Source organism: Colobus angolensis, unplaced genomic scaffold (assembly GCF_000951035.1).
Source record: "Colobus angolensis palliatus isolate OR3802 unplaced genomic scaffold, Cang.pa_1.0 Scaffold8, whole genome shotgun sequence".
Classification (NCBI taxonomy): Eukaryota; Metazoa; Chordata; class Mammalia; order Primates; family Cercopithecidae; genus Colobus; species Colobus angolensis.
In genome coordinates, this window is record NW_012121820.1 from 287,097 (window position 1) to 308,340 (window position 21,244).

Sequence of the window (21,244 nt, forward strand, 5' to 3'; positions counted from 1 at the left end):
AAGAGGTATTATCTCTTATAAATATGGGATGCTTCTTTAGGAGGCAAAAGTGTTTCAAATAAAAAAAAAAGAAAGCCTTTTTATGACTGTTGAAAACAATATGCCCAAATGGATAATGCTTTAAAACTTGGAATGGATTGCACATTTAAAACCAAACTCTAAAATAAAATAGACATTCGAATTCCAAACAAGAGCATCCCTGGCATTTCCTGTAAAAGGAAAGGACTCTTGGTGTGAGTTGGGCCTTGGCAAAGGACACAGCCTGGCAGGCCCCAGCGCATGTTGCCAGATGAAATACGCATGCCCTAGTGGCTGATCGGCTCTGACGGAGACACGTGGTGGTCCGAGGTTTCTGAGGCGCCTCGGAATGTAGGTGGCCTTCGTACCAGACTGGCTGAGGGGCAAGGCAGAAGTCAAGTGACATGAGTCAGCTCTGTGTCCCCATCCAAATCTCATCTCAAGTTGTAATTCCCAATGTTAGGGGAGGGACCTGGTGAGAGGTGATCAGATCATGGGGGCAGATTTCCCCCTTGCTGTTCTCCTGATAGTGAGTTCTCATGAGATCTGATGGTTTGATAGTGTGTAGCACCTCCTCCTTTGCTCTGTCTCTCTCCTGCCACCCTGTAAAGAAGGTGCTTGCTTCCCCTTCGCCTTCTGCCATGATTGTAAGTTTCCTGAGGCCTCCCAGTCATGCTTCCTATTAAGCCTGTGGAACTGTCAGTGAATTAAACCTCTTTTCTTCATAAATTAGCCAGCCTCAGGTAGTTCTTTATAGCAGTGTGACAATGGACAAATACATCAATCAACTACCCAGTGGCTCCTTGAGGAGCAGGACCAGCTGACCTGCTGTATTGTGGCATATCAGAACAGGGGCCAGCCTAACAAACGCACCCAGCATCAGCATGGGTTACATAGAAATCTCATTTGTTTTGCTACCATCACAGATGCCAGCCCAACCAGTACTTCAAAAGCAATGAGATAATCTTCCAGTTGGCTGTTGTGAGGCGTGATTGAATGTAATCCATCTCTGAGAAAATGGAGACAGGATTTTTACCAACTTAATTGCTTAAAACATGAATGAAAACCCTGTGGCTCTTAAAAACTGTGAGCGTGCAAAGAAAGCTACTAACTTAACTGTATTCTCAATGTAAATATTTATTTTAATAATTAAGCAAATCCCTCAATAATGTGACCCCCAGGTGTTCTCTTTCCTGGACTTGGAGCATGTTTGGATAACAAAGATATCACTGGCACCTGCAAGCCTACTTTGTAGTTTCAGCCCAAAGAGGAAATTGAGCAGGCCTCAGGCAGGAATTGGTGGGACTCCTAACTGAGCCCTTGCTACATAGACACATAGACAAGTAACTCTGTGCTTCTTCCTACCAGTTTGTCAATGCCTTGAAATAAAGCTTACTTTTCCACACAATCCTTCTCCTAATACTTCTCCTTCTCCTTTTTTCCCCACTAAAGGAATCGGATGGAATCAAGGAAGTAATGAAGCAATAAAAGGCCTAATTGAAACTGAAAGCCAATTCCATCCCTGACCTTTTGCAGGAATTTATTTTGGTCACTGAAGTGTTGATGTTGCACTACCATGTTATATTCTGCCCTGGTTACCAGGAGGAATATCTCCCCAACCTCAGGATAATCAAGGTTTCTCCTTCCTGATTTTGGCAAATATGGAGAAGCTACCCATAAGAAATGAAAGCTGAACCTAATAAGCATTAGGGCAGTGTGTCTAAAGTGCTCTCAAGGAAATCCGGAGGCACTGTTAGAGCCTTTCTCCAGACACATCACATGTATCATTCAGGGTAAGCCAGTCTAGTTGCTATCATAAACAAACCCCAAAATAAGTAATGGTGCCAGCACAATAAAAGCTTATTTGCTTCTCAAAGTTCAAAAGGAAGTTGCTGATTGGACACAGCCTCCTTCATCTTATGCTACTGACTATATTCAACATGTGGCTTTCAAGTTTTCTTAGTTTGTCTGCATCTAGTCAAAGAAAGGGGAAATAGCACAGAGTTCTCATTAGAAATTTTTATGGGCCAAGTCATTTCTGCTTCACATCCCCTTGGCAAGAACTCAGTTACATAGCCAGACATTACAGCATGAGAGGCAAGGAAAGACAGTGTAACTGTGGGCTCCAGGAAGAAGAGAAGCGAGTTTGTTGAATAACTAGGCAGTTTCTGTGTGTGGATTATATCGCTGTCCATTCTTCATCACCCTCCTTGTCTACATGATCTTCCAATAAAACCTTGCAGGGCCCTCTCAGTATGCAATGGCATACATCATTTCCCCTTCCCTCTGGGTATGGCCTTAAGACACCTTTTGGGAAATAAAATGAGATGGAGTGACAGGCTGCCAGTTTTGAACCTTGGCCTTGAGAGATCCTGTAAGTGTGCACCTGCTTTCTTCGCCTCTCATCACCATGAGAAGAACATACCTGGGCTAGTCTGCTTGTCCCCGGGCAGGATCAGAGACATGGAGCAGAGTCAAGTCTCTCTAGTCTAGCCCAGCTCAGATCAAACCACCCTTAACATCAGATTCATGAGAATTATCATTTTAAGCCACCGAGTTTTGGAACAGTTTGTTAGGCAGCAGATTTTGGCAATATCTGTTACATTCTGCTATATCACCACTCAACAATTTTTTTTAACTCCGAAACAGAAATCTACAACAGTTTCACTACTGATACCACAATTAAAAGTCAATCCTTCTTCCCTTCAAGCCTCATTTAAAAAGCATATGTAATAGTTCAAAATTTAGCTAAAATTATATTAACTTCATTTTAGATTACCTAACAAATCTTTAGTGAATACTAAATTGGAACACAAATGTCTGTTTTTAATAAACGCATCCATTCCTATATTAGCAGTTTATGATTTGGTTGAGGGAACTAATGCATTGTTGCTGGTTATGAAACAGAATAATATGGTTATAGTTAGCATCATTTTCATATACTTCATAAAGAAAATTTTTATGATGACATAATAAAGATATGAGCGTTGTTGGTTCTGAAAGCTCCAAAATGTACTTTGAGTTCCCATGGATCAAGTTGAGGGGTAATTATTTGTTTACTCAACAGACCGTGTTTCAATGCAGTTGCTGTGCCTCTTACTGAAACGGCTCCGTTGTCTGCGGTATATACCCTGGCTCTTGGTCTCAGTCGAGAAGAATTCAGGACACGGACATACATGAGGAGTGGGTTCAGGAGCAGAAAGTGTAATAGAAAAAGAAAAGGGAGAGAAAAAGTTTCCTCATGTTGATTGAGTAAGCGGGTCAACCAAAAGAGGGTTTGTCTTCTGTGGCGGAAGGCAATTGGTTTGTACAGAGGCTTCAGGAGGCGATGTTTGATTTACATACGGCCCAGGGCATTGGCTTGACCAGGTGTGCTATTTACATAGCCCACAAAAAGGCTGGCCTTCCCACCCTAGTCTTTTATTATGCAAATAGGGCCTCCACCTGGCAGCGGCCATGATATCTGTACACGTGGTTTTATCCGGAGGCTGACATGACACCCGGCACACATGATGACAAGGAAAAGAGGGCGGGAGACGCCATATTGAATATACCTGGCTTGCAAATACAGCTGCTGTCATTTACATATAAAAGTTTCTATTTTGCATGCCTATACTTGACTTCTCAGACTGCTTTCTGCTAGAGAAAAAACAGTTTGGGGGTTGCTTTTTAGTGAAGGAAAATTCCACGGAGAACTTTCACCCTTTCAGCTGCCTAAAAATAATTTCTTAATAACTCCTGTATTATAACTTCCAAGTCTCCAGAGATATGGGGAGACAGATACTGGTTGGTTAATGACCAGCCAATGATATGAGTAACCCTAGTTGCAATCAGGTGTAACAGGTAGGGTAGACAGAAGAAGGAAAGAACAAAGGGAGACAGGAAGTAAGGGAAAAAGGAAGAAAGGATGGAGATGACACCACACATGTGTGGCTAAGAGATGAAAGGAATGATCAGATCCCAGAGAAAAGCATATGAGAAAAGCAGCCACCTCAAAATATGCCTAGTCCAGGCACCACCTAGTGCCTAGTGTGACTGTCACAGGACTCCAGGCAGAGACCATAACATATGCAAGAATCTAGAGCAAAGAGAACAAGCCTCTCTTATTGGTCTTCAATGCTCTTTCATCCCTTTATTAGTTCTTCATATTATAATCTACTATTCCTTGCTACCAAGACAGAATGAAGTGTCCCTTCTCTGTCTGTGAGCTCCCTGGATGCACCTCATCCTATTTTCCTGCACACCATCTAAAAATTGCTGTCTACACATCTATATTCCCTACTAGCATGTAAGTTATATAGAGAGCAGAGACTATGTCTATTTTGTTTATCCATCATCTCCCTGGCACTAACAAAATATCTGACATGCAGTAAGCATTCAGTAAGCATTGTCCGAGTCATAAGCATCATTTACCTATATGCCTCTGTGCTTGAGGAATCGTGAATATCTGCACAATGGATACACGCATTTGCAAACATTTCATTCACTCTATTTCAGGAGGATTTTTTTTTGTTTTAGCTTCCTAAAATCCTTAGAGATTCTGAGCTCAAATATTAAAAGATAGCTACTGTTTGGACGAAAAGAGGCAAGATGGTGCACTTCCGGGTTCTTCACCACCAACTTTTCCCGTGTGTGCGAAAATGCAGCCAGCGCCCAGGGAGGGTGCAGACCAACTGGGCATGCGCCAGGTGACGTCAATCCGAAGAGACCAAGATTTACCTGGTCGCACCTGTGGAACGCCCCCGACACGCCCGTGCCCCGCCTATTGCCCTCCCACTCCTAGAAAAGCCGCTCCCGGCCAGCGTCCCACGCGGCCTTCCTCAGTCCCTCACTCCTGTTGGGACTGTAGGAACTCCGTCCGAGAGCTTCACTGGGTGACTCTCTTGGCCTCCTTTGCCGGAGGCCGACAGACCTCTCCCCCACACCTTAGGTGACCAAAATAAATTTGCAGTTTTGCTCCTACCCTTGCCTACTCGCTGGTTCTTTTGTGCCTGCTCTGGTGGTCTTAGCAAAACAAATCAGCTACATAAATAAAAATTTAAAATATGCAATGAATTCTTGTCATCCTTGAATCTATTCAAATGGCTTTGAGAATATTTCCAGATATGATGATTATAATTGCCATTTCATTTTCATACATTTTTTTTTGAGACAGAGTCTCACTCTGTCACCAGGCTGGAGTGCAGTGGTACAATCTCGGCTCAATGCAACCTCTGTCTCATGGGTTCAAGCAATTCTCCTGCCTCAGCTTCCTGAGTAGCTGGGACTATAGGTATGCACCTGTACAGGCGTGTTGCCCAGCTAATTTTTGCATTTTTAATAGAGACAGGGTTTCACCATGTTGGCCAAGATGGTCTCTTGACCTCATAATCGGCCCACCTCGGCATCCCAAAGTGCTGGGATTACAGGCATGAGCCACCTCACCTGACCTTATAAACATGTACTATCTAATGATATTTTGGTCAACCAGGGACCATGGCCCTATAAAATTATAATGGAGCTAAAAAGTTCCTACCACCTAGCGACATTGTAGCCATCGTAAAATCATAGCACAATACATTACTCACATGTATGTGGTGTAAATACACCTATTGCAGCGCCAGCCATTTAAAAGTGGAGCACATACATTTATATACAGCACATAATGCTTGATAATGTTAATAAACAACTATGTTACTGGTTTGTGTATCTACTATACTATACTTTTTGTTGTTAATTTAGAGTGTACTGCTTCTAATTTTTTTTAATTACCTGTAAAACAGCCTCAGGTAGATCCTTCAGGAGTTATCCCAGAAGAAGACATTATTATCATAGGAGATGACAGCTCCATGCGTGCTATTGCCCCTGAACACCTTCTAGTGGGACAAGATGTGAAAGTGAAAGACAATGATATTTTTAAAGTTTAAAAGTTAAAAAAAATAAAAAAAAGAGCCAGGTGTGGTGGCTCATGCCTATAATCCCAGAATTTTGGGAGGCCAAGGCCGGCGAATCACTTGAGGTCAGGAGTTTGAGACCAACCTGGCCAACATGGTGAAACCCCATCTCTACAAATAAAACAAAAATTGGCTGAGCGTAGTGGCCTACTCCTGTAATCTCAGCTACTCGGGAGGCTGAGGCGGAAGAATCACTTGAACCCAGGAGAAGGAGGTTGCAGTGAGCCGAGATCATGCCACTGCACTCCAACCTGGATGACAAAGTGAGACTCCATCTCAAAAAGAAAAAAGTAGAAAAAAGAGAAAATAATTGCTACATGGAGAAAAACCTTTTGGAGTAAGGATATTAAGAAAGAAAATCATTTTTACAGCTATACAATGTGTTTGTGGGTGCTTTTTTCTTTCTTTCATTTATTTATTTATTTTTATTTTACTTTTATTTTTGAGACAGGTTCTCACTTTGTTGCCCAGACTGGAGTGCAGTGGTATAGTCATGGCTCACTGCAACCTCAACCTCCCAGGCTGGAGTGATCCTCCCACCTCAGCCTCTTTAGTAGCTGGGACTACAGGTATGAGCCACCAGAGCTGACTAATTTTTGTATTTTTTTGTGGAGAAGGGATCTCGTCATGTTGCCCAGGCTGGTCTCTAACTCCTGGGCTCAAGCAATCCGCCTGCCTCAGCCTCTAAAAGGTGTTTGTGTTTAAAGCTAAATGTTATTATAAAAGAGTCAAAAGTTAACATTTAAAAGTCTGTAAAGTAAAAAAGTCACAGTAAGCTAAGTTGTTATTGAAAAAAGACACATATTTTTCTAAGTCTAATGTAGCATAAGGCTACAGTGTTTATAAAGTCTGCAGTAGCATCCAACAATGTCCTAGGCCTTCACATTCACTCACTTCTCACTCACTGACTTGCCTAGAGCAACTTCTAGTCCTTCAGGTTCCTTTCTTGATAAGTACCCCATACAAGTGTACCATTTTTTAAAATCTTTTATGTATTTTTACTGTACCTTTTCTATGTTTTGATATACAGATACTCACCATCGTATTACAATTGCCTACCATATTCAATACAGTGACATGCTGTACAGCTTTGTAACCTATAAGCAATAGGCTATACCTTATAGGCTACATGCAAAGCAGGCTATGCCATCTAAGTTTGCATAAGCACACTAAGTTTGCACAACAGTGAAATCACCTAGCAATGCATTTCTCCTAACCTATCCCCATCATCAAGCAATGCATGACTATTTATTGCAATATCATTTTATTGCATATTTCTCATGACATTTTTATTTTTAAAAAAGTATTTTCTGAAAGTTTTTAAGATATTTTCAATCCTTTTAAAAGTGAATAGCTAACTTAGATCCTTTTGGATTTGTGACCTTTTGCAAACATCAGTTCATACTAATGTTTATGGTACAAATTTAATATTACCTTTTTTCTCAAAGTCTACAATCACTCTATTTGAGAATCTTCTGCTGTTATGTCTAACTCTTCTAATGCATCTTGCATCGTATCTAAATTAAATCTAATTGCTTTCACATTTCCCAACCATGTTATCTGAGAGTGATTGCAGGATCAAATTTTATATGAATTTCTTCAAAATATGCCAATTTATACTGGTGAAGAGATTATCAGACATAATCAGACATAATCTCTGAATTAGTCCCCAAAAATGTAATTATAATTGGCACAGCTGAGGCTATGCCTCCTAGTAATGAATTCTAACTATGTACAGTACCTGGCACAAAGATTGGTTCTGGATATTTCAGCCCACAGTCTAGCTTGCCCAGGTTTTTTTTTTTTTTTTTTTTTTTTTTTTGTGGCCACATCAACACCACTGCCTTACGCTGCCCTCATCAGTCTTTTAAATTAATGCCTGTTATCTAAAGATTTTTTGATTCTTCAATTAAGTAAAAAAAACAATGTACACTTTACAACAGGTGTAGAATCGATGAAATACTCATTTCAACCTTCTTGTTTTTGTCTTCTGGTTCAACCATATGTACAACAAATGTTAGTTGTGTAACATTTTGTCCCTGCCACAATCTGATTGAACTGAGTAATATATACCTTTTAAATTTTTATGTGGCATTTTGTTTCACTTAATTACCTGTTAAATTAATCATTACATATCGAATTCTCCATCCTAAAGAGCGATAATTTATTTTACAATTTCTTATGCATCTCACATGTTTGGCCATTCAAATTTTGAAATTATTTCTAGCAAACTCAGAAAATTTTCTTCTTTTTTTAGTAAATATTGTGCCTCAGAAATCTTTGTTGTGCTTTGTTTTGAAGAACATCACACCAATGTTCTCTATCAGCACTGACTTATCTGCATGGAATACTATTGATTGTTCACGGTTTATTCAGCCGTTTTGTTCCATTGTAGTAATTGCATGTGGGACTTTTTGTGTACAAGTGACATTTCACGATTGCAATTAATCTTCATTCAGGGAAGAATATGAAGTTGCAAGTTTGCCAGGATTTCTTCTGGCATGTGCAAGTTATGAATGTGATTAGAAAAATGCTCTGACTCTCTTTCTTCTCTTGTTTTGACCAATAACTAAATCCTCATTAAATAAACAATTTGCAGTGCCCTGTTTGCATATTTTATGTGGGTTATATTGAATAGAAATCTGCTCCTTTTCATTGTTTTCCATTTTTAAAAACTTAAGCACACTACTTCTTTGAAAATTTTCCCTTTTTTCAGCTTTTTTCTTTTTCTACATTTTTATATTGTCAATTTAAATTTCTACATTTTACATTGTCATTTAATATTTATATATTTTATATATACAGCTACATTTTTATATTGTCAATTTTAATCTCTATCCAATCTCTATTTGCTTTCATTCTCAATGGCCTAGGAACTTCTGCCTCTCAAAGCCTCCCTGTAATATGAAACAGTGTTCATCTCTGATACACAGCCCCTGAACTTTATGGTTGCTTTTTCTCCCCTAATGTACATCGTTTATAGATCTTTTACATTTTATTATGCTAAATATATATAACTAAACATTTACAATTTTATCCATTTTTAATTACCACATTTCAGCATTAAGTACATTTACAGGTTGTGCAAGCATCACCACCGTCTATTTCCAGAACTTTTTCGTCATCCCAACTGCAACTCTTTACCTGTTAAACAAGAACTCCTGAGCTTGGAGCAGCGGTTCATGCCTGTAATCCCAGCTCTTTGGGAGGCCAAGCTGGGTGGATCACTTGAGGTCAGGAGTTTGAGCCGAGATCACGCCATTGCACTTCAGCCTGGGCAAGAGAACAGGACTCCGTCTCAAAAAGAACAAAGAAATAAAAACAACTCCCTACTTTTCCAGCCCCTGGAAACCACTGGTCTACTTTCTGTCTCTATGAATTTGATTGCTCTAAGGATCTCATATAAGTGGAAAAATACAATATTTGATTTTTTGTGATTGGCTTGTTTTGCTTAGCATAATGTCCTCATTATGTTGTAGCATATGTCAGAATTTCCTAATTTTTAAGACTGAATGATATTCCATTGTATGTATTGTGTGAGTCCATTCACATTGCAATAAAAAGGAATATCTGATGATGGGTAATCTATAAAGAGGTTTATTTGGCTCACAGTTCTGCAGGCTGTACAAGCATGATGCCCGCATCTGCTCAGCTTCTGCTGAGACCCAGGAAGCTTTTAGTCATGGTGGAAGGGAAGGAGAGATGTTGTATCCCTGGCAAGAGAGGGAACAAGAGAGCAAGGAGAAAATGCCCTGGCTCTTTTAAACAATCAGATCTTGCATGAACTCATTACCACAGGGGAGGCACCAAGTCATTCGTGAGGGATCTGCCCACATGACCCAAACACCTCCCATCCGGCCCACCTACGACATTGGGAATCACATTTCAACATGAGATTTGGAGGGGACAAATATCCAAACCATATTATGTATTTACCACATTTTGTCTGTCCATTCGTCTATTGATGGACATTTGGGTTGTTTCCACATTTTGGTTACTGTGAATAATGCTGCTATGAACATTGGTGTGCAAGGCTCTATGTGAGCCCCTGATTTTAGTTTTTTGGGTTTATACCTAGGAACGAAATTTCTAGGTTATACAGTAATTCTATATTTAACTTCGTGAGAAACTTGTGGCTGCCATTTGCACCTAAATTTTCTTCTACTCCTTTAATATTCGGTTGTTTTAAAAGGTGAAGTTCTTCAGAATATTTTTCTGGGTATTGTGTGTGGGACAGAGCTAACTACATTTCAATGTGGATGGATACTCAATTGTGTCAGACTCATTTATTGTATAGTGTTTTTCTCCTGTTGCTTTGAAACTCTAGTTTTGTCATACTCTAAATTGTCACATAAACATAGGTCTCTTTCTGGATTCCATTTTTTCTATTGAGCCAATGTCCATAGCTATACAAGAGTTCACATTGTGCTTTTCTCAAACTATTCTTAGTTTTTCTTGCACATTTTTTTCCTTTAGATGAACTTTAGACTCAAGCTTGTGAAATTCAGTTAAAATTTTCTAGGAATGTTCATTAGAATTGTATTGATTAACAATTGAATAGGGAAGAAGCAACACTTTCACAATATCAAACTCTTGCATACAAAAACTTGGTATTTCCCTCCATTAATTCAGGTCAGCCTTTCCTTTCTCCACTAAAGATCTTCTACATCTTCCTTACCTTATTTTTAAGTTTCGTTGCTACTGTGAATGCAAAATAAGAATTGCTATCTTTAAAATCATTCAGGAAAAGATCTGTTTAATAATAGCAATATTATGCTTTAATCATTCCTGTATTTTTAGACATTTAAGCTTTTTCAACTTTTGCTATTATAATTTAGAAAAAAATGCTGCTATATATAAATCTTTGACTACATTACAGATTTTTTTCTTGGAATCTTTGGAACAGATCCTGCATATTTCTGGATCAGAGAGTGGGGACAATTTTAAGGTTCTTAAGGCACATTCTTGATACATTGCTTTCCATTGCACTAAAAATCAAATTTAAACTCTTCCCCATTAGCCACACAGCCCTCCCTACACAGCTCTTGCCTCTCTCTCCAACATAATCTCTTACCACTTTCTCCCCAGTCCACTGTGGTCCAGCCCTATTGGCTTTCTCTCTGTTTCTATAACACACCAAGCTTATTGCTGAAATTTTGGTGCTTAACACCATAAAAGCTTATCCCTCACTCCTCCATCTTGCAGCTACAGCATCTGGAATGTGTAGACTCCAAGACTGCTGCAGGCAGCAGAGGGGGCTGGAGGAAGCACCCTGGTTTTTAACTGCCTTGACCCAGATGCCAAGATGTCACATCTGCTCATAGTCCATTGACCAAAACCAGTCACATGACCCAGCCTCACTACAAAGAAGGGCTGGAAATATCAAGAGTACGTGGAACATTTGTGAGCACTGTCTGTCTCTGCCACAATGGCCCCCAATCTCCCATTTGCCTTTGCCTTTCTATCATTTCCCTGGAAGTCAAATAGTCTTTTATATGATTATTAGCTATTAATAGCATGTATAATAACTATTGATATCTATTAACAGCATGTGTTCATGAATCACTTGCACATGTTCTTTCCACAATTATCTATAAGAATTCTTATTTGTTCATTAGAGCTATTTATATATGAAAACTATTTTAGGATTTCATAATGATTTCATTTGTCATCTGTTCCAATTTTTTTCTGTGTTTGATTTACATTTAATGTTACATAGTTGGCTTGCATGGAGAAGTTTTATTTTAAAATAATCTGTTTTCTATTCATTACATTTGACTAGTAATAATCAGATTTTGTTGTTGTTGTTGTTGTTGTTGCTTTTAAACCTGCTTTCCTATCAAAATACTACACATTCACCTATATCTTCTTATTCTTATGGTTAGACATTTTACATTTTATTTTTCAATAAAAAATATAAAATTATTGGCTGCTAGCCAATGGAAAAAATGAGAAACTCTCCAAGAACCTAAAAATGAGATCACATAATGAACCAGAACACAGATATGAATCATTACCTTAAACAAATTGGCCACCAAGCTGAAGAGTTATTTAGCATGGGGAGTATGGGGAATATGCTAAATAAAGGAGTACCAGAGAGATGCAATTCAAGGAGAAAGTATCATAATCAGACCTATGTGGCAGATACATCCCTTTTGTAGAAACAGACACATCTGGCTATCATCAGCTACTAGAACATCCAAATCTCATTCCAGTTCTGATTCTAGTTCTCAGTGTTCAATTATGAGTTGTCTTCCCATATTGTTTGCCAAATCCGGTCTGCTGTTTATGTTTGTAAATAAAAAATAAAGTTTTCTTTAAACACAGCCACACCCATTCATTTATATTGTGTATGGTTGCTTGCCTCTCCAACAACAGAGTTGGAGTAGTTGTAACAAAAAGGCCAAATGGCCCACAAAACCTAAGATACTTACTATCTGGCCCTCTGCAGAATAAGCTTCCTGACTCCTACATAGGAAGTGACAAAGGAACATGAAAAAGGAACGTAGACCCCCTCTTTAACCAGACTTTAGAAATACACTTCTAGGCCAGGCACAGTGGTTCACACTTGTAATCCCAGCAGTTTGGGAGGCCAAGGTAGGAGAATTGCTTGAGGTCAGGAGTTCAGACCAGCCTGGGCGACATAGCAAGAACCCCATCTCCATAAGAAATGTAAAAATTAGCTGGGCGTACTGGTGCATGCCTATAATCCCAGCTACTTGGAAGGCTCAAGGAGGATCACTTGAGCCCAGGCATTCAAATCATGATCACACACCAATGCACTCCAGCCTGGGCTACAAAGCAAGACCTTGTTTCTGGAGAAAGAAAAAGGAAAAAGAGTAAAGTGTATTCAGTTAGGAAAAGAGGAAGTCAAATTATCTCTGTTTGCAGATGACATGATTTTATATTTAGAAAACCCCATCATCTCAGTCCAAAATCTCCTTAAGCTGATAAGCAACTTCAGCAAAGTCTCAGAATACAAAATCAATGTGCAAAAATCACAAGCATTCCGAAATACAAATAACAAACAGAGAGCCAAATTATGAGTGAACTCCCATTCACAATTGCTACAAAGAGAATAAAATATCTAGGAATACAACTTACAGGGGATGTGAAGGACCTTTTCAAGAAGAACTACAAACCACTGTTCAAGGAAATAAGGGAGGACACAAACAAATGGAAGAACATCCCATGCTGATGGATAGGAAGAATCAATATTGTGAAAATAGCCATACTGCCCAAGGTAATTTATAGATTCAATGCTATCCCCATCAAACTACCATTGACTTTCTTCACAGAATTGGAAAAAACTACTTTAAATTTCATATGGAACCAAACAAGAGCCCACATTGCCAAGACAACCCCTAAGCAAAAAGAACAAAGCTGGAGGCATCATGCTACCTGACTTCAAACTACACTACAAGGCTACAGTTACCAAAACAGCATGGTACTGTACCAAAATAGATATATAGACCAAAGGAAGAGAACAGAGGCCTCAGAAATAACACACACATCTACAACCATCTGATCTTTGATAAACAACAAAAACAAGCAATGAGGAAAGGATTCCCTATTTAATAAATGGTGTTGGGAAAACTGGCTAGCCATACGCAGAAAGCTGAAACTGGTTCCCTTCCATACACCTTATACAAAAATTAACTCAAGATGGATTCAAGACTTAAACGTAAGCCTAAAGCCATAAAAACTCTAGAAGAAAACCTAGGCAATACCATTCAGGACACAGGCATGGGCAAAGACTTCATGACTAAAACACCAAAACCTATGGCAACAAAAGCCAAAAATGAAAAATGGGATCTAATTAATCTAAAGAGCTTCTGCACAGCAAAAGAAACTACCATCAGAGTGAACAGGCAACCTACAGAATGGGAGAAAATTTTTACAATCTACCCATCTGACAAAGGGCTAATATCCAGAATCTACAAAGAACTCAAACAAATTTACAAGAAAAAAACAAACAACCCCATCAAAAAGTGGGCAAAGGATATGAACAGACACTGCTCAAAAGAAGACATTTATGCAGTCAACAAACATGAAAAAATGCTTATCATCACTGGTCATTAGAGAAATGCAAATCAAAATCACAATGAGATACCATCTCAGGCCAGTTAGAATGGCGATTATTAAAAAGTCTGGAAACAACAGATGCTGGAGAGGATGTGGAGAAATAGGCATGCTTTTACACTGCTGCTGGGAGTGTAAATTAGTTCAACCATTGTGGAAGACAGTGTGGTGATTCCTTAAGGATCTAGAACTAGAAATACCATTTGACCCAGCAATCCCATTACTGAGTATATACTCAAAGATTATAAATCATTCTACTATAAAGACACATGCACAAGTGTGTTTATTGTGGCACTATTTACAATAGCAAAGACTTGGAACCAACCCAAATGCCCATCAATGATAAACTGGATATAGAAAATGTGGCACATATACACCATAGAATACTATGCAGCCATAGAGAAGGATGAGTTCATGTCCTTTGCAGGGACATGGAAGAAGCTGGAAACCATCATTCTCAGCAAACTATCACAAGAACGGAAAACCAAACACCACATGTTCTCACTCACAAGTGGGAGTTGAACAATGAGGACACAGGGAGGGGAACATCACACACCAGGGCCTGTTGGGGCTACGGGGCAAAGGGGAGGAATAGCATTAGGAGAAATACCTAATGTAGATGACGGGTTAATAGGTGCAGCAAACCACCATGGCACATGTATACCTATGTAACAAACCTGCACATTCTGCACATGTACCCCACAATTTAAAGTATAATAAAAAAAAGAAAAGAAAACATTTCTATCTTGTTTGTACCACTGGATTTTTGTGGTATCTTACCATAATTAATCATCATGAAACAAATCCCTTCAGAATATATATACATCAGTCAGATTGGGATAGGCTATGTTGTACCAATCACAACCCTTATCTTGTGTGCCTATAAGAAATAGGTTTATTTCTCACTCCCGCTACGTGTCTGTCCACTGTGAGTCAGTTGCTACTTCTGTTCCACATCTTCTCACTCTGGGACGAGTGAAGGGAACCCCCATCATTTGAATCATCATTGCCACCCTGACAGGGAGAAGGAATACGGAAATCATGAGTTGTTTCTTAAAGTTTCCACCAGAAGTGACATTTCTCACTTTTGCTCATCTTCTGTTGACCAACGTTAAGGTCTGTGCTGGGGCAAGTACTGTGAGGCCATGAGCCACCTCACCTCAGCTACGGGAGCTTCCCTGGAGCACAGTGCAGTTCCCAGCAAGCTGGCAGCTTCCACCTCAAATGCCTGCTTCTCTCTCCTATTCCCAGGGACTTTTCCCAACACCAGGGCTGGTTCCACTCACACAATCCAGAAATGCAAGGATGATAATGCCACTGCAGCAACATTCAACAACTGGAGGGTGGTAGTTGGTGATCAATGCCCCAGCATCCCTCTTTTGTTTTTTTTATGACACAATTCTGAGGCAAGATTAGCTTTATTTCTCTGAGTGGCCTCATTAGAATTGAGCACCAGTTGCCCATAGCTAGCTTTTCCCTCATCCCTGTCTCACTGCCCAACTTCCTCACTTTTTTGTTGTTGTTGTTTTGTTTTTCTGTTGGGTTTTTTTTGAGACAGAGTTTTGCTCTTATCGCCCAGACTGAGTTCAACGGCGCAGTCTCAGCTCACTGCAACCTCTGCCTCCCGGGTTCAAGTGATTCTCCTGCCTCAGCCTCCTGAGTAGCTAGGATTACAGGCAAGCACCATCACCACGCCTGGCTAATTTTTGTATTTTTAGTAGAGACGGGGTTTCACCATATTGGCCAGGCTGGTCTTGAACTCCTGACCTCAGGTGATCTGCCCACCTCAGCCTCCCAAAGTGCTGGGATTACAGGCATGACCATTTCCTCACTTTTGTTTCCTGAGATCACCTTCCACATATGCTACATTGCACCCAAGACTTTGTCTCAGGGTCCACCTTTATGGGAAATCAAATTAAGATACACAGCCATGCCTAATTTAAAGGGAACAGGAAAAGCCATTTCAATAAGACTCCAGAATGACAATAGCTCTACTGACTCCCACAGTTTCCAGCACCTTCTAAGGTTAGTTCTCAAGAAGCAGGCCCACACATTCCAATCACACTGGGCTTTGTTGCTTTGCGTTCATTTATCTGCTTCTATGCCACTTGTCATATTCTCTGCCTGGATTATTCTTTCTTTCTTGTTTTTAATATTTGTAATCCAGGTTGCTCCTTAATTTAAGATCCAAACAAATATTGCCTCCACACTGCTTTATCTGATCCTGTCATCTCTTACCCTATCCCCGAAAGTAGGAAAAATTCTTCCCATCTTTAAACACCTAATAGTCTTTTACACTTTTCACTTTCTTTCTTGCAATGTAATTATGTTATGTTTTACCTATCCTAATCTATTGCAGTCTTATCATTGACAAGACTTTTTCTCGATCCATCTTTATCTTCCTCATTGCCTAACAGTACTAGTGCATAATAAATGCTGTTGGCCCATGACTGGCTAGGTGAGTAGCTGATTTTCTTCATTTGGGAATGTATTTATCCCACACCTACTGAGCTAACCAAAACACATTTCCCATCAGAAGCTAATACAAAAGAAAGTTGGTTTATGTTTTTGTACCAAACCTGTGACAATTCATTATATCTCCCTCTTTTCTCACAATAAATGATTGACTGCAAGATAAGTAAACTTAATTTTGTAGGGCATTTTCTATCTTCTGAAGTACATGCACATTTTTACTTAGCATTGTGTTAGTCTGTTCAGGATGCTGGAGCAAAAAAACACCATAAACCAGGTGGCTCATAAACAACAGAAATTTATTGCTCACAGTTCAGGAGGCCTGAAAGTCTAAGATCAAGGTTCTGGCAATTCAGTGTCTGGTGATGACCAGTTCTCTGCTTTGTAGGTGGTAGCTTCTTACTGTGTCCTCACATGGGGGAAGGGATGAATGACTTCCTCTGTGGTACTGTCCCCATGACCCAGTCACCTCCCTATAACCCCACCTAACCTCACCTCTTAATAGCATCACCTTGAGGATTAGGTTTCAGCAAATGAATTTTGGGGGCACACAAACATTCAGCCCATAGCAAGTGCATTTGCGTTGTATGCAAACTTTATTGAAAACAGAAATGAGAGTTGTCTCACCTCTGAATGTGGGGCTCCTAATACAAGAGACTTAAAGAACAAGAAGACTCTGTCTTTTAACAATAATTGCACTTAATTAATTTGAAATGAAATACAGCCTAGAGGACAAGCTGTCCTCGGACTCCATGGCAAGCCTCTCAGAAATTTGGGATAAGCTTTGTGCTTGAAGAAGTGGCTGCAGCTATTGTTTTACACTTCTTAAAATGAAGGTGGTAGCTGCCAATGTAAAATCAACTGTGGGCCAGATGAACAGACCTGCATATTTTGGACAGTTTCCTGCATTGTCTTGGTAATCTGACAGCCCCAGGCTCAGAGAACCATGTTCATTAAACAAATATTGACTGAACTCCTGCTATACACCAGGGCCTGTGCTAGGCCCTCGGAACACGACAGCGAGCAACATCATGGCTCCTTCCCTCAGAGAACGAACATTCCAGTGTGTATGTGTTGTTGGGGGAAGCTGTCCTGACCTTACTATGTATTAGCTATGTGATCTTAGGTAAGTCACTAGATCTATTTTAACCAACATTGTTTTTGCTGTCTATAAAGAGGATATAATATCCAGCAGCCTCATCTTCCTGCAGTAGGATTCAAATGAGATCGTCCAGGTGAGTCCAGACTCAGCTATGACTGGGTGTGGGTGCCTAGGTAGAGTGAATACTTAAAGGAAAGCCATGATGGTTCCCTAAGGATTCAAGGAGTTATTTGCATATCTTCTCCAATGTCAAGGGCAGGTAAGTCCCAGCTGGGCACACCAGGGAGAGAAGCAGCTGCCTCGGGAGACTGTGTCTGGAAGGAATTATACGAACATTTCCAAGGGAGAAAAAGAAAAGCATAAGAAACTTACAGTTGGTCCAAAGTAGGACTTGCCTTTTCCAAGTCTGGCCCTTATTGGCCATTTAGAGAAAGCTGCCTTTTGGGAGAGATAGAAGATTGGGAATATGTGGTGGGAACTAAAGCAAGGAGGTATGAGGAGATTCAGGGCAGGTGCAGCATTTGGTTGTCCATCTCCAGGGTATGTGAAAGGTTCCTTCCAGTTACTTTCTCAAGAGTTCACCTTAAGAAGAGCCACAGTGGGTGGCCAGGCACGGTGACTCACACTTGTAATCCCAGTACTTTGAAAGGCCGAGGCGGGCAGATCACCTGAGTCAGGAGTTTGAGACCAGCCTGGCCAACATGATGAAACCCCATCTCTACTAAAAATACAAAAATTAGCCAGACATGGTGGTGCACGCCTGTAGTCCCCAGCTACTTGGAAGGCTAAGGCAGGAGAATCGTTTGAACCCAGGAGGCAGAGGCTGCAGTGAGCTAAGATCATGCTGCTGCACTCCAGCCTTGGTGACAGAGCAAGATTCCGTCTCAAAAAAAAAAAAAAACAAGGAGGGCCACAGTGGGAAATATGTTAATATGTTTAAAGTCCTGGTTTTACCTGAAAAAGGGAGATAAAAGAATATTTATCATGGGCAGTTTCTAAAGCCACAGAAAAGATGTGTGCTCCAGAATCGTGTTTCTCAGTCATTTTTTTTTCTTTTTCATTATTGTACCTCTACAAAGAAAAAACATATATATTTAAACTTTAAATTAATTAATTTCAATTTGAAATTAAATTTCTCCCTAATGAGAGAAATTAAGGACTATGATTTTGTCAGGTATCATTGCGCTACCTGGCAAACCACAAACCATTGTAATATCCAAATTTCTGCAATCCCCTAAGAATCAATTTTCACCTCTTCAAGGACAATGTCACCCCTGTTGAAAATTGCAAAGGAATTCTTTAATAGATTGATGAAATATCCTGTAGGATACTCCCACTCACTTTTCCTAGGTCCCATGCTATCTAGTGTGCCAGGTGCCTTAATAACAGCCCTGAACATGTGAAACTGAAGACAGGTCCCTCTGGGTGCAAAGGGTCTACCAAGATGCAAATGTCCTGCCCTCAAGACATTTCCCTAAATGAGACTTTCCCTAAAATACCCGCCTAATCTTAAACTAGGAAAAGAACAACAGAGCAGTGAAGTCAGCAACCCAAAGGGCTTTCACAAAGCAGTTTAAATGTAAATGCCAGATTGACTATTGGATATTTACTCAACACCTATTCTGTGCAACACACTGGGATAAGACATTCTTTTGGGCTTGTTGACCTTAAACAATGTCAAGTTTTCAATGGTCATTTGCAGGGAAAATGTGAGGGAGCAGCACAACTCTTGACTCTAAGGTGGGGAGAGAACACTGCGGCCTTCACACAGGAGGCCCTTTCCATGTTTATATGCAGCCATCCAAACTGGATTCAGCAATCCATTTCTCCAAAACATCATACATGGTAACCCTGAGTTAAAGACAGGCTTCAGAGAAAAAAAGATAGTGAGTTCGTATCCCAGACTCATCTCTTTTCCGGAAAAGTCTAAGAGGAAATTAATCAAAAGATACAATAGATCTTATGAAATTTCTTTTGGAGCCTGAACATGTACTATTTTCTGTGTAGCTGGGCTACTAACAGTCTGGTTTAGGGAACCAAATGTCCTCACTGATCACAATAATTTGTGTCTTCATATAAATTACTTCTGATCTGGAATGTTGTTTCTTCTTTCTTAGTCTCCTGGTGAATTTTTATACTTTTGCCAAAGATCTGATACTCAGGAGAAATTAAAATCAACAGAGAAATTAATGGGCCTGATTCTTATGTAACTATGGAACTGTGTAGGACAATTCTTTCACAGAGAAAACTGGGCACCTTGAGAGTGTAATTAAAGGTAATTCAAATCTAAATTGTGGAGCAGAGTTAAGAGGATCAGGACAGGTGCTCAAATCAAGTCTCATGGTAACGTGGGAAGAAAAGAGAGAGGAGCTAACCAGAGGGAAGGCAAGTTATCAAGATGAATACATAAGTTTGATTATGTCACCAAATTCACCTTAACCATATCAAGTCTTTATTTCACACCATTTGGCAAAACAAATTTTAAATTCATATGTAATTTTAAAAGTTCAGGAAACCAGACTTCAAAAATTATTCAATATGGATCTCAACTTCAAAATTTAAGGCTAAGTCAGGCAGCATTTCATTATCACAGTCAAGTACATGTCAGACGATAGATAGCATCTGGTTGAGATTTCAACTGTATTTTATTGAATTAACTCGGCAGAAATATTAACTCACACAGACTTGAGAGTTATTTAGCATCTGCAGCTAGCAGTTATTCAAAATGCCAAAGGGAAAATCATCAGGCAGCTTTTCCAAATGAGCAGAACAAGCATATTGGGCTATTGTAGGTATTTGTATTTCGGAAAGTTCAAAAATGCAAATGAAGGAATGAATTCAAGCACATGTTTATGTATGACAAAGCTGTGTAGGTCCATTTATGAAATTTAAGGAGAAATAAATGTGAGTTGACTGGCTTTTAACAACTATTAAACAATCAAGACCGAAGCATTTGGATGCACTCTGCTTTGCCTCCCAGGCACCTTCTAATGCTACCTAGCTTTCCTAAGCAAGAAACCTTGAAATTATTTAATTTCATTGTTGGTGTTTCTTCCATAGTTCCATCAACATTATCACTCACATGGGAAAGAGAGATGGAAACTGTCAGATCAAATTCCGTTTTGTATTACATATGCTTGGAGTCATAAACAACTACGAAAGAATAATTTATCAGACACTGCAGCTATTTTGACACAATACCAAGTGAAATGAATACTTGAAACAATTTGATTTGTGTAGAAATTCAGTCTGGATAATATTTGAATCAGGAAGTCTTTTTAAACTGAATATGTTCTGGTCTATTTGTTTCAAATCAACTAGACATTTTGCCAAATCTCTGCTTCACTTTGTGTTTTATGAACACACTGTTATTTAACATCACGTCTCCAGTTAGGTTCTACCCAAACTGGAAGTAAGGTGAAAAGACAACAACTGACATTTGCCAACAGTTATCAGTTTGGGTTTGCAAGAAAAATCCTATGAACCATAATTCCTCATTTGCCAAAACAACTGCATTTTAAGGAATTGTTTTTTAAAAGTGATCTGTATAATGTATGTAATAAAATCAAAATTTTATTTTAAACATTTAATTTATAGCTCAAAACATTTTTCTATATCTGAATATACAAATTGGGGC

At 39.5% G+C, this 21,244-nt stretch overlaps 1 pseudogene; it reads left to right on the forward strand.

The window, feature by feature from the left end:
- Window positions 1-367: 367 nt before the first annotated feature.
- Window positions 368-982, forward strand: LOC105502569 (annotated as a pseudogene).
- Window positions 983-21,244: the final 20,262 nt, after the last annotated feature.